At 43.5% G+C, this 15,844-nt stretch overlaps 1 protein-coding gene across 10 annotated transcripts in view; it reads right to left on the bottom strand.

The window, feature by feature from the left end:
- LOC126299504 (guanine nucleotide-releasing factor 2) overlaps window positions 1–15,844 on the bottom strand; it is a 361,975-nt gene that overhangs the window by 205,549 nt on the left and 140,582 nt on the right. For 2 of the 10 annotated variants that reach the window (XM_049991455.1, XM_049991458.1), the window contains exon 1: window positions 15,733–15,794. The exons of the other annotated variants lie outside the window; for them this stretch is intronic. The gene's annotated coding sequence lies outside the window, so the exon portion shown is untranslated. Of the gene's footprint in view, window positions 1–15,732; window positions 15,795–15,844 lie in introns of those variants that run through there. 10 annotated transcript variants of the gene reach the window in all.

Below are 15,844 nucleotides of genomic sequence, written 5' to 3'. Positions count from 1 at the left end.
CCTGTTAAAAATACACTCCTGGAAATGGAAAAAAGAACACATTGACACCGGTGTGTCAGACCCACCATACTTGCTCCGCACACTGCGAGAGGGCTGTACAAGCAATGATCACACGCACGGCACAGCGGACACACCAGGAACCGCGCTGTTGGCCGTCGAATGGCGCTAGCTGCGCAGCATTTGTGCACCGCCGCCGTCAGTGTCAGCCAGTTTGCCGTCGCATACGGAGCTCCATCGCAGTCTTTAACACTGGTAGCATGCCGCGACAGCGTGGACGTGAACCGTATGTGCAGTTGACGGACTTTGAGCGAGGGCGTATAGTGGGCATGCGGGAGGCCGGGTGGACGTACCGCCGAATTGCTCAACACGTGGGGCGTGAGGTCTCCACAGTACATCGATGTTGTCGCCAGTGGTCGGCGGAAGGTGCACGTGCCCGTCGACCTGGGACCGGACCGCAGCGACGAACGGATGCACGCCAAGACCGTAGGATCCTACGCAGTGCCGTAGGGGACCGCACCGCCACTTCCCAGCAAATTAGGGACACTGTTACTCCTGGGGTATCAGCGAGGACCATTCGCAACCGTCTCCATGAAGCTGGGCTACGGTCCCGCACACCGTTAGGCCGTCTTCCGATCACGCCCCAACATCGTGCAGCCCGCCTCCAGTGGTGTCGCGACAGGCGTGAATGGAGGGACGAATGGAGACGTGTCGTCTTCAGCGATGAGAGTCGCTTCTGCCTTGGTGCCAATGATGGTCGTATGCGTGTTTGGCGCCGTGCAGGTGAGCGCCACAATCAGGACTGCATACGACCGAGGCACACAGGGCCAACACCCGGCATCATGGTGTGGGGAGCGATCTCCTACACTGGCCGTACACCTCTGGTGATCGTCGAGGGGACACTGAATAGTGCACGGTACATCCAAACCGTCATCGAACCCATCGTTCTACCATTCCTAGACCGGCAAGGGAACTTGCTGTTCCAACAGGACAATGCATGTCCGCATGTATCCCGTGCCACCCAACGTGCTCTAGAAGGTGTAAGTCAACTACCCTGGCCAGCAAGATCTCCGGATCTGTCCCCCATTGAGCATGTTTGGGACTGGATGAAGCGTCGTCTCACGCGGTCTGCACGTCCAGCACGAACGCTGGTCCAACTGAGGCGCCAGGTGGAAATGGCATGGCAAGCCGTTCCACAGGACTACATCCAGCATCTCTACGATCGTCTCCATGGGAGAATAGCAGCCTGCATTGCTGCGAAAGGTGAATATACACTGTACTAGTGCCGACATTGAGCATGCTCTGTCGCCTGTGTCTATGTGCCTGTGGTTCTGTCAGTGTGATCATGTGATGTATCTGACCCCAGGAATGTGTCAAAGTTTCCCCTTCCTGGGACAATGAATTCACGGTGTTCTTATTTTAATTTCCAGGAGTGTATATCACCTGCAGGGTAGTCCACCATTGAACTCCAACATGTGGTATATAGCACTGTCCACATATGCACTATCTATGGTTATATCACACAACCAATAATGTGGTGATGGCTTACCAGGTGGTTTGCCTATCGTGGTGTAGTATTTCTTATACCTATAATATCTTTTCCTGGAAACTGGTAAAACTGCAGTGCTTATAGTATTTACTATGACATCATCATTTCAACATCCCTGTTCTTTCTAACAAGTACACTGCTCTGGCACACGCCCTAGTAATGAAGTGGTGGCTTAGCAGTCATACACACAACAGATGGCTTAGAGCAACATGACGTCAATGCAATGCAGTGTGATGTTGATGCGATGCAGCTGTCATGTAGAGACAGAAAAGATGTAATTGGGAAAAATGCGCAAAATTGTGGAAAATATGGGAGAATGGGAGTATTTACATATCTGTCTGGGTGTGACCTCTGCTTGTGCTTCAAATGACTTTGTTAAATTATTATTAACAAATAGACACATCCTATAACTTCTCCCTGTGGTGCCCACTGAAGTGTTTCAGTTATAGAAGATGAAAATGGGGAGGTGCTTCAAAAGCAACGATAAATAATTCAGATACATGGAGCATTTGTGACTGGCTGAGAACATCGTGAAAGTTATGCAATGATGGGGACAGTGGAGTGATTCTTGTGTAATTGGATAAAATACGAAAAAATATCAAAAATACGTTAATTTGTGGGAAATACAGTAAAAAATACGAAAATGGGTGAGAAGTGTGTAAAACTTGGAAATTCGAAAAATTTGGAATGTATGGCTAAATACCTAAAATTGTGGTAGACAGAGTACTTACGTATCTGACAGGGTGTGCTCTCTGCTGGTGTCTCAAATGATGTGGTATTAAATTGTCATTAACAAACACACCTCAAGTGATGTAATTTAACAAATTGTTATTAATAAATAGACACAACCTAAAACCTCTTCCTACGCTGCCCAGCTCCAGAGCAATATTCACCCACTCACGTGACGCAGTTATAAAAAATGAAAATGAGAATGATGTGCGTCAATTTCACTGGTCCATTGAGGAAGGGATGGGATGGGATGGGATGGGATGGGATGGGATGGGATGGGATGGGATGGAAGGAGAGGGAGAGGGGGAGGGGGAGGGGGAGGAGTGGAGAGGGTAGGGATCCCCCTGGGTGACTTTGATCAATCCCTCGTGGACCCCCGGGGAGGGGGAAAGGGGGAGTGGAGGGATGGCCTTGAATATGAGGAGCCCAAGTAGGTAACCTGACACTGGATGTGTTAAGATTGTTACCTCGGTCCGAACTGGTACTGAATAACTACTGACATTAAACTCTGATCTTCATTCCCTCCCTCCCTCCTTCCTTCCTTCCTTCCTTCTTCCCCTCAAATACGACCCCCACGACGTGTTCACTGCGGCATCATGTTCAGTGTCGCAGAGTGGATTTTTCACATTGCCCGAAATAAATCAGAGCCGAGGGCAAATGCCAACACACACTTTTTCGTGCAATGGTGACATTTATTTTTTTCAGTTGTTCACACACTGGATACACAATTCAACGGCGACTTTTGGAGACTATACTTACGATCTGCTGCTCACATGTGACTTACAGTTCTTATATTTCTGTCCAAATGGTACTCCAAGCTAAGATGATACGATACTGGTTCCACTATTATTGCTTCTGTCGCACAGAAATCTTCTCATAAGTTAATGTTGAAATTGTGTTTTTTATTTATATTTTCTCCTTGTGTCCATGTCTTTTAGGAAATAAATCGCGCGTGCAAAGTTTTATTTGCACTTTTTCTCTTTCTTGTAACTCTCGTTCTTTATAACGAACATTCTTCCTTAACTCGGAAAACAAGAAGACGACAGGCTTCATAAGAACGGAAAGCCAGAAAGAGGAGCTGTAGATTTTATTTTATTGATCTTAAATGGTGCCGACAAAATCTAGAATTAACTGAGGTGGCGACAGCTCTGAGTGATACTGGAGAATTACCGCCTGGAGGAGTTTCGCTATCACAATTACCACGCGAACTGTGGTAATCCTTTCTGGAGCGAGTCTTGCAGCTGATACGTTCAAGTCACTGCGCCAACCGGTCGCGATTACAAGTGACCAAGAAATCTATGAGAAGATAAAACATGTCACAGAGCAACTCAAAGTTCTCTCGAGCTCGGCATAAAATTGTAAAAGAAACTAATAGATCAAAAGAACTATTAAGATGGATCTTCATTTCAAAGCTTAAGGTCACAGTCCGAAGTTGCATTTGGGACTTAACCTTAAAAATCACATTTATTAACCCTATTCTTCTCGAAATATAGTGGGATATTTAGAGCGTAAATACCCTTTACTTGTATAATCTGGTATGCACAACTTAGAAGCTCAACATTAGCCGCGCATGAAATTTATCATCGGATAGTTGCTAGGGTAAGTATCAAGTTCTATGATATACTTTCTGGATGGTGTGGAAACTGAAAGGTTATTGTTGCCCATTATTGAATTGGCTACTGATTTGCTGCACTGCTACCTATCTATTCGCTATTGGAATCTGTCATAAGCTATGGTGAACTCTTTCATCGAATCATTGTTGCCTGCCGTGGTTGACTCTTGACACAGAGGTCCACGATGAACCTAGTGCCTGCAAGACCTCCGAGATAAGGAATATCTATCGCTGACGGCGTGCGCGCGCGCTCGCGCTCGCGCTTTACCTCATTTTATGCTGGAATGTCGCGTCAACGGCCAGTAAGATATCTTATAAACTTCCAAGTCATGTGACACGACGAACTATTATACAAACCGTGGCAACAGGAGCGCTCTATCTTCAACACAGCGCCTATCTCTTAATTCAGTTACACATGAGTGAATACGAGGTGTGAGAGAAATGTAAGACATTTTATCTACCAAAGTTTTTATTTTTTTCAGACAGTAATAGTCCCCCTCAAAATAGTTCTCTTCGTCGTTTCCAGTCCCTGTAGGAGCGCTGAAATTCAACTGGTAGGGCCTTTAGCATGTCGGTCACATCTTTTCGAATGCTCTCCAGAGTCCCACAATGACGACCTTTTAAGACATTTTTCAATTTCTGGAAAATGAAGTCATAATGACTCAGATCAGGTGATCAGTGGGGCTGTGGAACAACAGGAATATGTTTTGAGATTAAGAAACTCCGTGATGGAGGTGGCCGTGTGACATGAGGCGTTGCCATGATGCAGCATCCATTTGTCTGCTATGTCCCGTCTCACTCCATTTCCCCTTTTCGTGAGCCCTTCAAGGACATCTTTGTAAAACACTTGGTTAACACTTTGTCCTGGTGGGACAAAGTCTTTATGCACGATACCCCTGCCGTCGAAAAAGCAAATCAGAAATGTTTTGATCTATGATTTGCTCATTCGAGCTTTTTTCGGCCAAGGAAATGTATTAGTGTGCCATTCTTCACTTTGCCGCTTTGTCTCAGGATCGTACTCAAAAACCCAGGGTTCAACATCTGTGATCACACGACCGAATCATTCGTGATCATTGGCAATCCTCTGCGTTTCTTCGATTATCCTTCTACACCGTTGTGACGTTTTTCGGTAGCAATTTCGCACAAATGTTTCGCACGTGAAAATCTTCGGTAATATGCTGATGTACGGTGAAAATGTTTAAAAGGTCACACATTATCCTCACTGTTAAACTTCGTTCCGATCTCAAAAACAGCTTCCCACGTTCTTGCCGGTTCTTGTAGTTGAGGGTCACTGAACGAGGGGCATCTCCAACGTGTTCTCGGCCTTCTAAAATTGATTTGCGCCAACGGAAACCTTGTCCTCTTGATGAGGAATGTTCCCCATAGGCCTGTTCCAAACTTCAAGGGTCACACTCGCCCCAAATTTAACACAAAACTTGAGTGCATAAAGATGCTGTAAATGCCGCTATTCCATCTTCGTAACACAATACAAAGACACAATTTCACTGATGGCGCTTTCAAAAACCACGTGATGGCTATACGGAACTGAAAGTCGAACTGAGCATCTGAAAGGGATGAAACCAACGGCCTACAAAAGTAGGAAAAAACACAAAATTGACAGCTCGCAGAGATGTCGGTGTCATTACTTCTCTCACACACTTCGTATACTTGGCGAGCAAACTAGCTGGAAGTCGTGCTGATCCTCCTAAAATTTTGCATATCTACTCACCAATTCCTATCGCAGATACAATATCCTTATGTGGTCTATAACAATGTTCGGTCATTCGCACATGACGTGTCACGGGCTTTAGGCTTGAAACTGAAAACATACAGGGGTTAGGCAAAAGTATGGAAACACCGCCAGAAATGCGGTTGCTGGCCAAGCCTGCTGGTTGCGTTGTTGTATCTGTGCACAAACGGCACTTGTGCGAGTCTTCAATATGTTGCAAAAAAAGTGTTCTGTGTAGTTGTGAGTGCATTACGTCGTAACCGTGTGAATTCGAGCGTGGGCAAATTGTTGGTGCCCGTATGGTGGGAGCTTCCGTAACCGAGGTAGCCGAAGTGTTTGGTATTTAAAGAGGCGCCGTATCCAAGATTTATACCGCACGCAGTGAAGGCGAAAAATCATCCGCTAAATCACAATGCGGACGAAAGTGTGTTGAGTAATTGTGACAGACTGTCATTGACGAGGATTGTTACGAAAAATAACACGACGACAGCTTACAAAACTCAAAGCATAACTGGATGTCACCCATGCGAACTCTGTCAGCACCGAAGCAACACGAATGGACCTCCATATGCAGGGCGAGCTGAAATTCCAAAACCACTCATCACTGACGCAAATGCGCGTAACATAGCAGCATGGTGCCGACGCCATTAAACCTGGACTGTGGAGCAATGAAAGAATTTCATTTGGTCGAATGAATCTTGTTCCACGCTGTTTCCAACTTCCGGCCAACTGTTTTCGTCCGAAGAGTGAAACATAGCGGAGGTTCGGTGATTATTGAGGCTGCCATATCATTGTAATCCACGGGCCACAGGGCTACTCTACAAGGTAGAATTGCTTCCAGGGATTGTGTAGCCATTTTAGCTGACCAGGTACGTCCCATGATACTATGTTTGTTTCCCTCCGACGATGCTGCGTCCCAAGACGACCGGGGCCCTGTTCACACAGCTCGCATCCTCCAGGACTGGTTTTGTGAGCACGAAGATGAATTGTCGCATCTCCCTGTCCACCACAGTCACCACAGCTCAATATTACATAGACTCTGAGGTCTGCTTCGAATAGAAGGGTGTGTGATCCCTATCCACGTGCATCATCGTTATCTGAACGTGATGCTATTCTGCAGGAAGTATGGTATAAATTCCATAAAAACCATGCACGAGATGTCTCGAATGCCAACGGATTTCCTGCACTGTATTAGGCACGGTAATGTGCTGTGTTCGTAGTGTTTCCAAATTGTTGACCACCCCCAGTATTTATCTATTAGAGTAGCATCAAAACAATCTTCGGAATGAAGACCACAACATTTATCCACTACTATTATTTAAAAAAAGGCTCGTTAACTGTGGCTTATGATCCATGTCTGCCAACTCCACCTATTTTTCAGCCAACTCTACCTATTTCTGCAGGATGACCACGGATGTCTAAACTATGTCACACTTATCTCCTACTGTATAAGCCATGGGCACAGTCTCTCCAATGAAGCAATTATTGATATACATTAGGAACAGTTCCCATGACCATAAATCTACAAACATCTTCGATACTACGAGGGATGGTCTCCTTTCTTGCATCTTCCGATCATTTTCTTAGAAGAATAATCATTAAATTCTTTTCAGTGCAGTATATTTTTACAGTCCCTATTAGACGCAGTCAAAGGAAGTTATACAGTATACGGTCAGCGACAGGTTACACAGAGTTGTACTTCGTGATTTCGAATGTAATAAGACATACCCAGATGCCACAACAGCTGGATGGAGCCTTCGCGAAGAGGAACTGAGAGATAGAGGCGCAGAGCACTGGCCGATCTGATAAGCTAATGTGCTGGCAAGTTCTTACCGGTCGGTATGAGATAGCATTTTTCAAGACGAGATCAGTCTGTGAGTCGCAATAGGCGCAGTGGAGGATTTCAAACCACAAGCCCGTATCTCGTCGCGTTCTCGCTTCCCGCTCCCGGGTTCGATTCCCGGCGGGGTCAGGAATTTTCCCTGCCTCGTGATGGCTGGGTGTTGTGTGTTGTCCTTAGGTTGGTTAGGTTTAAGTAGTTCTAAGTTCTAGGGGACTGATGACCATAGATGTTAAGTCCCATAGTGCTCAGAGCCATTTTTTTTTTCAAACCACAAATACAGTGCCTGAATTTTATTATGAATTGGCCTTTTGACAATGCTTTGTACGCGTAGGGTCTGGTAAGGTGCATCGTTATTCTAATTCCAGGCTAAATTGCAACCCTTCTAAAACTAACTCAGCCAAGACCCAGTGACGCATCGTTGTTTTCAAACCACTCTTTGGCTTATTTTATTGTCTACAGAGAAACGTATGTTCCATTTATATCACTCAGAACCAGTTAGCTGCATTCAGGATTGTTAATAGACTGAAAGTAGGAAACTAAATTTCATTACAAGTAGTTTGCTAGTCACAGAGAGGGGTCGCCTACGACTTTACGATAGATAACAAAGCAATGGAGCTGAAGTATTAAAGGGAAGCGTATCCAGCACTTTCAACGAACATACGCAATCGATGGCTAATTAAACATAATACAGTAAGAAAGTTGCGGGCGTTCCAGTGATGCCTATCGGCTGTGGATGACACGGCAGTTGGGCCTTCCGTGCACTGATCGGACGGAGTAGTAGTAAAAGCTGCGGTCGTGGCCGTACAACATAGATAAGCTATAAGAGAAAAACTGAAGTGCCAGTTAGGAACGAAATACACTATGCATCCGCCCCTGGACGTCTGTAGCAGAAGAAAGCGTCTCTCGACACGACCTGCAGGCATGGCAAGGGCTACAAGTCTCTATCTAGAAATCTCTCGTATCATAACATAATGTCTGTCACACATTTAATAGTTTGGCTCTCATATCAAATGAGTACATTATTTCGAAATTGTGTTTTAATCCACAAATTAAGTTCTTTTTTCAAATTTCTTGGTTTTTTTATATAGCTCCATTTACTACCACCTCAGATGCCTCAGTTTTCACGAGAATTACGATGTTTTCTTCGTAACTCTCTAGAATACTTTCACAACATTTCTAGTATCTGCAAAGGCCTCTACATCCATTCGTGTACATTGCACATTCCGGCGGACTTGGGCAATTCCAGCAGGACAATGCGACACCCCACACGTCCAGAATTGCTACAGTGTGGCTCCAGGAACACTCTTCCGAGTTTGAACACTTCAGCTGGCCACAAATGCACATTGTAGAGCAAACATATCTGTGGTGCTCTTCAAATGGTTCAAATCGCTCTGAGCACTATGGGACTTAACTTCTGAGGTCATCAGTCCCCTAGAACTTATAACTACTTAAACCTAACTAACCTAACGACATCACACACATCCGTGCCCGAGGCAGGATTCGAATCTGCGACCGTAGAGGTCGCACGGTTCTACCCTGTAGCGCCTATAACCGCTCGGCCATTCCGGCTGGCGGTGCTCTTCAGAATAGATCTCCACTCCCTCGTACTTTTATGGTTTTATGGACAGCCCTGCAGGCTTCATGATGTCAGTTCCCTCCAGCACTACTTCAGACATTAGTCGAGTACTTGCTACGTCGTGCTGCGGCACTTGTGCGTGCTGGCGGGGGTCTTACTCGATATTAGGCAGGTGTACCAGTTTTTTTTCTGCTCTTCGGTATATGAAACAAGTCTGAATTGAAAACCGCAACATATGCGTAAAATGACTTCTTAATCACGACTTGTTTCGTGAAATCATAGTCATATTTTCAGTTAACAAACAGCTGACCTTCCAATACGGAATGTCCTTAGAACTCCGTAAGGGAAAATACAAACAGAAGTTCTCGTATCTTTCAGGACGAATTTAGCATCACGAACTACGCAACCGTCGTGATTAAAACAAGGAGAGAAAAACGTAGCCCAGACATATAAAGCGTCTTCTCAGCCAGCGGTCACATCATTTGTACATCAGTGATGTGGCACTACTGGAGCTGTCACTTCCACAGAAGACGTCTATGGCCGGGCTTCGTCTTTCTTTGCTGATTTTATTCTTGACAGCTGCGTACTTTGTGATGACAATTTCGTCAAGAACGATATGAGGACTTCTGTTATCTAGCATTACGGAGTTTTAAGGACGTTCCGTATTGAAAGGTCAACTGTTCGTTAACTGACAATGTGGCTGTAATGTCACGAAACTAGTCGTCTTCAATAAATCATTCTGACGCAACTGTTGCGGTTTTCATCAATTCAAATAACCGACACAGCTGTCGTTGCCCCTCATACCAAGTGATTAGTATATGACGTAAGAATCAATAGAGCACTGGTCACACAATGATGTACCTGAGGTCCTTTTCTACCCAGAAGCAGGGATCTTTCCGTTTGCTGGAAGCAGAGTAGATGATGTGTGCCAGACTTGTCATTTGTACCCCAAAAATATTTATCGTTGGAAGGAAGTTCTGTGGTTTCTGAAGGATTAGTACCATCTTTGATTTATATTGCTTCTGATGGCAAGAGCCGGCTTAGAGATAAACACAGTAAAGTATGAATATTTACGAACAGATTGGATGATAAATATTGTTCAGTTGCTTAACTCATTACTGAAATTTTAACTGTTTAAGTAAATGTTCCAGGTAAATGTTCGATTTTGTCCGCTATCTAAATTGTTCATTTGAATTTTTCGAAAGAGAATTTTCAGTTTCGTCATCAATGTAGCATTTGTATTCAAATACATGTTAAACAGTAAATAAACAAACTGGACTACAAAACTGAGTTTTCACTCGAAACAATTAAATAAAAGAAGGCAAAAAATTTCACACAAAAGCTTATTATATGTCTACCATTTCTATGAAGCAACAGTAGAGAAATGAAATTAAGGTAACAATAGTGAAACAAAAATCAACAATTAAATTTTATAATGAAAATAGAAAGTAGCTGATCTGCTTTTCGGGTCTTTACCTGTTTGTAGACCTTAACGCACAACGTAACACGAAAAATAGATTTCTCAAACCTTAGCTTTCACCCTTTAGCGCCACGTATTCGTAATGCCCAAATAGATAGATGATCGTCGATTACAACATGATTTTTCAGCAGTTAAAAAATAAATAAATGAGAATCCTGGTGATCTTTCGTAGCATTCAACCCCCCCTTACCTTTCGACAAAAGCATCGAACAGTATACGGACTAAGCTTTCTTCTAGTTACCTGTTTTATTTGATGTTTTTGACCTTGAATCATATTGGTACTACCGCAAAACTCTGAGGGATTCTTCGAATTTATCAGTCTTTATTCGATGTCTAGGTTTATTACTGGAACTGTTATGGTAGAAACTGCGGCAATGTGACGTAAGTGAAGTGCAGATGTTCGGCTTACGGAATTTTAATGCTAGACTCAAATGCGTGTGGGAAAGAGGATGGGAGCAATACAGACCCCAGTCTCGAAGTGTTACGCGACTCATGCTGCAGGTATGCGCCTTGCACGAAGATAGATCACCGCTCGAACTCCCGGAACAGCAATTCACCACTGAAAATAGTCCGAAAAGTTTTTCCGGGCGACCGTCTTCCCCCAAGCCACAATTAGTACGGCGCAGTAGGTTAATATAGAATCGTCAAATACTTGTGGTTCTAAGAAAGTTTGCATTCCTTCCAATTCTCTGGTTCGGGACAAACACTGAGATGTAACAGAGCAATGCATTCAAGGCACCAACAAGAGAAAACGTAATCGTGGGAACCAGAAGAGGTTGAGCAGACGATCGTTGGATCACAACACTTCATACAATGAAATCAGCGGCGCTGTCTCACCTTGAAGGCAAATCGAGGAATGAAATTCCCATACGTGTATTGTTGCTCAATAGTGGTCTACAATTGGTCGTGCGCGTCAGAGATAAAATCAGCTCACACTCAGGGAACACTGCTGGCGAATGCAATAACTCCACATTGAACTAACAACTTTAGAGTGTACAGGGTTTCCCCTAAGGCAGACCCTTCATCGGTGCAGTAGTAATGCTTCGTGACAGTTGATTCTCCCGAAAAAATGACACAACCAGAAAAAAGACCGTCTACAGCATACCCTCATAACATTTATTTCTAGTAAACCAACATTCTGCTAGCTTTCCCGCGAATATCAACAACCACTGACTGGTACTACACACGTATGATTTGTGAAAATAGACGTTTAAATTCCGGTAAAATTTACACAGAAAAGTTAGTTGCGAGGAAAATCTTTCAATGAACAAGAAAACGAGGTAACTAGAGTAATTAATAACAAACCGAATGTTTATAGCTAGAGAGATAAGTGGTTTGTTCAAACCTGGATAATTTTTGCAAAACAAATTAGTAAGAAATGCAGATCGGTTTTGACACTTAATGAGAGAATGTTTACTATTAGATCAGATACTGGAGCAATAAATTCGATATACACACAATTGCTTAAAATTTAAGAATTTTCACAAAAAGATAGTTTTTATTTTTCTACGATTAACAAATAAAATCTTACTAATATTCTTGCCTCGAAGTTTCGCTTTCAACACATTGGAAAAAATTACGTAGGGGGTGTAAATTTAATGATATCCCTGTTCTCGGCGCATATTTACACATTATTCCTCTTTATTCACTGCAATGTGTAAATGATGCAGTTACAGCCGTGTTCAATTTTTCCCCTCGAATATTGTTTTTCAGTGAGACTATCTTCAGGAAAGACATAATTGTGGCATGTACTGTTTTCGTCCAATACTCGGATCAGCTGCAATATGACGTCGGCTTAATTAACCACTTCGTGGTTTGTAACCAAATGGCGACCAAGCCAAGAGTTTCCCTAGCAACGAAGGCACACCTGCGTCGCATTGCTTCGCGATGGGAAATAGCTGCACATATTTTACTACTTTTGGGAAATAGAAGGGATAGAGATATCTGTTTATTTCGATTTAAAAAAAATCGAGACACAATGGACGATCGACTGGGAAAGCCATTTACCGGTGAAATGAAAAGCACTTTCACAACAAGGCTCGAAACCAGTTTGTTTCCGTCGTAAAAGTGCATTAGTTTGCGTGTGTGAGAGAGTCCTATAACTTCGTGAATGTCAGGCCTAAAAACTAGAATTTCTGGGGTTCAACCCAGCGTCAATACCACGTTTTTTTTTTTTTAATATAAAAGTGAATCGAACGTGATTAGCGATTTCTCATCGACAATGACGTACTTATTTCTATTGACTGTCCCGCCACGATGATCTAACCGCCATTTGTCTACGAAATAAAACACTTCCGTTTCCCTTTCGTCGTATGTCTATCGTTAATAGTATGCGAGAGCGGCGAAACAGACTGTAATTCACCCAAGGTGATACGGAAACATCCCCACTTGGTGGCGTGCAGATTAACTACAGTTGTGCATCAGCATAATATCGCTTTCTGATATGAACGTATTAGTCGGTACAAAGCGGAAAGAGCTCCAGAGACATGACTGTTGTGCATTTGCGTCGCCTCAGCAGCACATTCGGATGTACAATTTCTCCCCCTGGGCAACTGCGCAGTGGACTCTGGGCCCTATCCGTATTCATCACCCTCTTCAAGGTTTAGAAAGCGACACCGACGTTGTCGAACACATTCTGCGTGTTACCCAAAATAAATCTTTGCTATTCATGGATAAGTAATAAAATTGTCATTCGAAGGACACTTGGTGAAGATATATGGTTCTCCTACAAATTGTATGCACATTAACGATGGAAAGGAATGTGTGTAAATTACTAAGGGACCAAACTGCTGAGATCATCGGCCCGTAGACTTACACACTACTTAAACTAACTTATGGTAAGAACAACGCACACACTCATACCGGAGGGAGGACTCGAACCTCCGGCGGGAGGGGCCGTGCAATCTGTGACATGGCGCCTCAAACCGCACGGCCATCACACTCCGTAGGATGGCTTGCAGAGTACAGATGTAGCTTTAGATACAGCAGGAAACAAAACCACACACTGCAGTTACCCACGCGATATTTATGCGTCATCCAGAGTTCACAGGAACACATGTAAACATCATCTATTTGACACGTCCCACATTCTCACAAGGCAAAGAGTTGAGTAATAGCTTTTAGTCAACTGCTTAACATCGTACTGCGTTTGTCGTCAGTCAATCTAATATTACGAACTGTATAATCTCTAGTGCGTGCTAATTCTTGCTGAAACACGAAGCACTACCACTGCTCAACTATTTGCTTAATGCAGAGTGATATGTAACTACGAGGAACATACAGTGCACTAGTTCACGGAAAGCATCGTCTCAAAACCGCAGACGAGATTACTTTTTAACGTCTCGTCGACGAGATCATAAGAGACGGAAAACAATCACAAAGAGGTGAAGGAAACCTGCCGTTGCCTCTGGAACCATTCAGACATTTGCCTTATTTATGGGATTCAGGGAAACTACAGTAAACCTAAATGTAGGTGGGCGGACGGAGATTTTTAGCATCGACCTTCCGAATACGAGTCCAACGTGTCTAACAGTGTGTCACCTCGTTCAGTCCCTGGAAACGAATGACGCATTTGACATCCTCGTCTCCACTCATGTTCTGCGACAGCGGAAGACAACGCGTCTTCCTAAAAACAATGAAGGATTTTCTTCCGTAAACTAATACGGGTTTTTATTGTTGTCATCAGTTTACTATTGCTACATTACTCGAAGAACGTGTGTGTGTAGAGAGAGAGAGAGAGAGAGAGAGAGAGAGAGAGAGAGAGAGAGAGAGAGAGAGAGAGGCTGAAAGTAAGACATGCTTTCTCCTTTTCTCCTGCGAGAAGCAAAAGGCGATCACTATGTGTCTACGGGACGTAACTTACGCACTCTTGAATTGTTGCTCCCAACCGACTGTAAGGCAAGTCATGATTTCTGTACACGAGTAAGCTGAAGCTAAAGTATTCGGTATGTAGAAATAGCTCTTAAAATGTTTTGGTTTAGTACAATGGTGGCTTACAACATATTTGCTTTGGTGCAGCAGCTCATCTCTGACATCTGATGCATTACAATTATATCGGGATTCCGCATACTCTGACAATAAGAAATTCTCTGTACAAAGGGATCACACATAGCTCAATGAAATTTTAATTCTGTCAGTCAAGTTCATTTAAATGTATCAGTGTTTAGTTAAATTTAAAGAAACTATTATACAACTGGCTTCAGCCGTGAGAGCCTATCCCAGGAGAAGCCTTCAGTATCCAAACATACGGATAAAGTAGTTAAATGACGTTCGGTTATTGCGGATGTGTAACGTCATCTGTTTAGCAGCACCAACACCATTATCATATGCGCTAGCTGTTACAGTGTCTGTGGTACAACAGAACTATACCGACAAGACTGCGAGAGAGCCATTCTCCTTGTAAGGATAGGTATTAGTTTACATACGGTGTATTCAAATATAACGTAGGAACAGTCAGTGACATGCGCTTCTTTTTTTTTTGCTGACGTTTGTGAAAGAACCGAAACTTTTTTCAAATGACACCGTAACTGACTGCAACTGTAAAATGCTTGGTTTATTCTCAGTACAATAGTCAAATTTCGGCTTTAAGCCACTTTCATGCGCACTAGATACAAATTATGACTGCGAAGTCATCCAGGATAGCAAATATTACCATATTGGTCTGTTGCAGTGTCTCGTATATAAATCCACGTCTGTCTGTAGGCGGTTACTGAATTATTTTAAAATCTTCTAGCTATCGTGGTCCTACGTTCTGCGAAAATTATAGAAATCTCTTAATCCTTTTGGGTTATGACTATTGGAAAGGAAATGAACTACTTCGGAAACTACGCAAATTAATTAAATAAAGCAGTTTTATACTCTCTGACTTATGAAGACTGCAGAAAAGATTTTTGGGACTGATCAAGAGTCTTACACGTTCACACGCACAAGGCCACAAATTTAAAACAATTGTATCTAAGCAGAAAGGAACGAAAAACGACAAATCAAACGTGCTTTATCAGATATACCACAGACGGTAACTAGCCACAAGCTGAAACACTTGTAACGAAACACACGTGAATAAAAATGATGCAGTAGCCGAACACAACGCCTTGTACACACTTCCCACACATCCCACGCGCAACGTTTACGAATACTCGAGAACAAAAATGTAGATATATATTAGGAAGATGGACGCACAGATAGAGTGAAACATGCAGAGAGAAGAAGAATCCGTACCCGCGCGAGAGAAGGAGCGAGCCGTGAAGTTAGACGCGGTATCCGCGCGCTGCGACGCCACTGACTCCGGCGAGGCGGCGTGCGCTTCTTCCGGACATCCCCCCCCCCCCCC

Source organism: Schistocerca gregaria, chromosome X (assembly GCF_023897955.1).
Source record: "Schistocerca gregaria isolate iqSchGreg1 chromosome X, iqSchGreg1.2, whole genome shotgun sequence".
Lineage (NCBI taxonomy): Eukaryota > Metazoa > Arthropoda > Insecta > Orthoptera > Acrididae > Schistocerca > Schistocerca gregaria.
The sequence above is the reverse complement of the archived record's forward strand: the minus strand, read 5'-3'. Positions and strand labels throughout refer to the sequence as shown.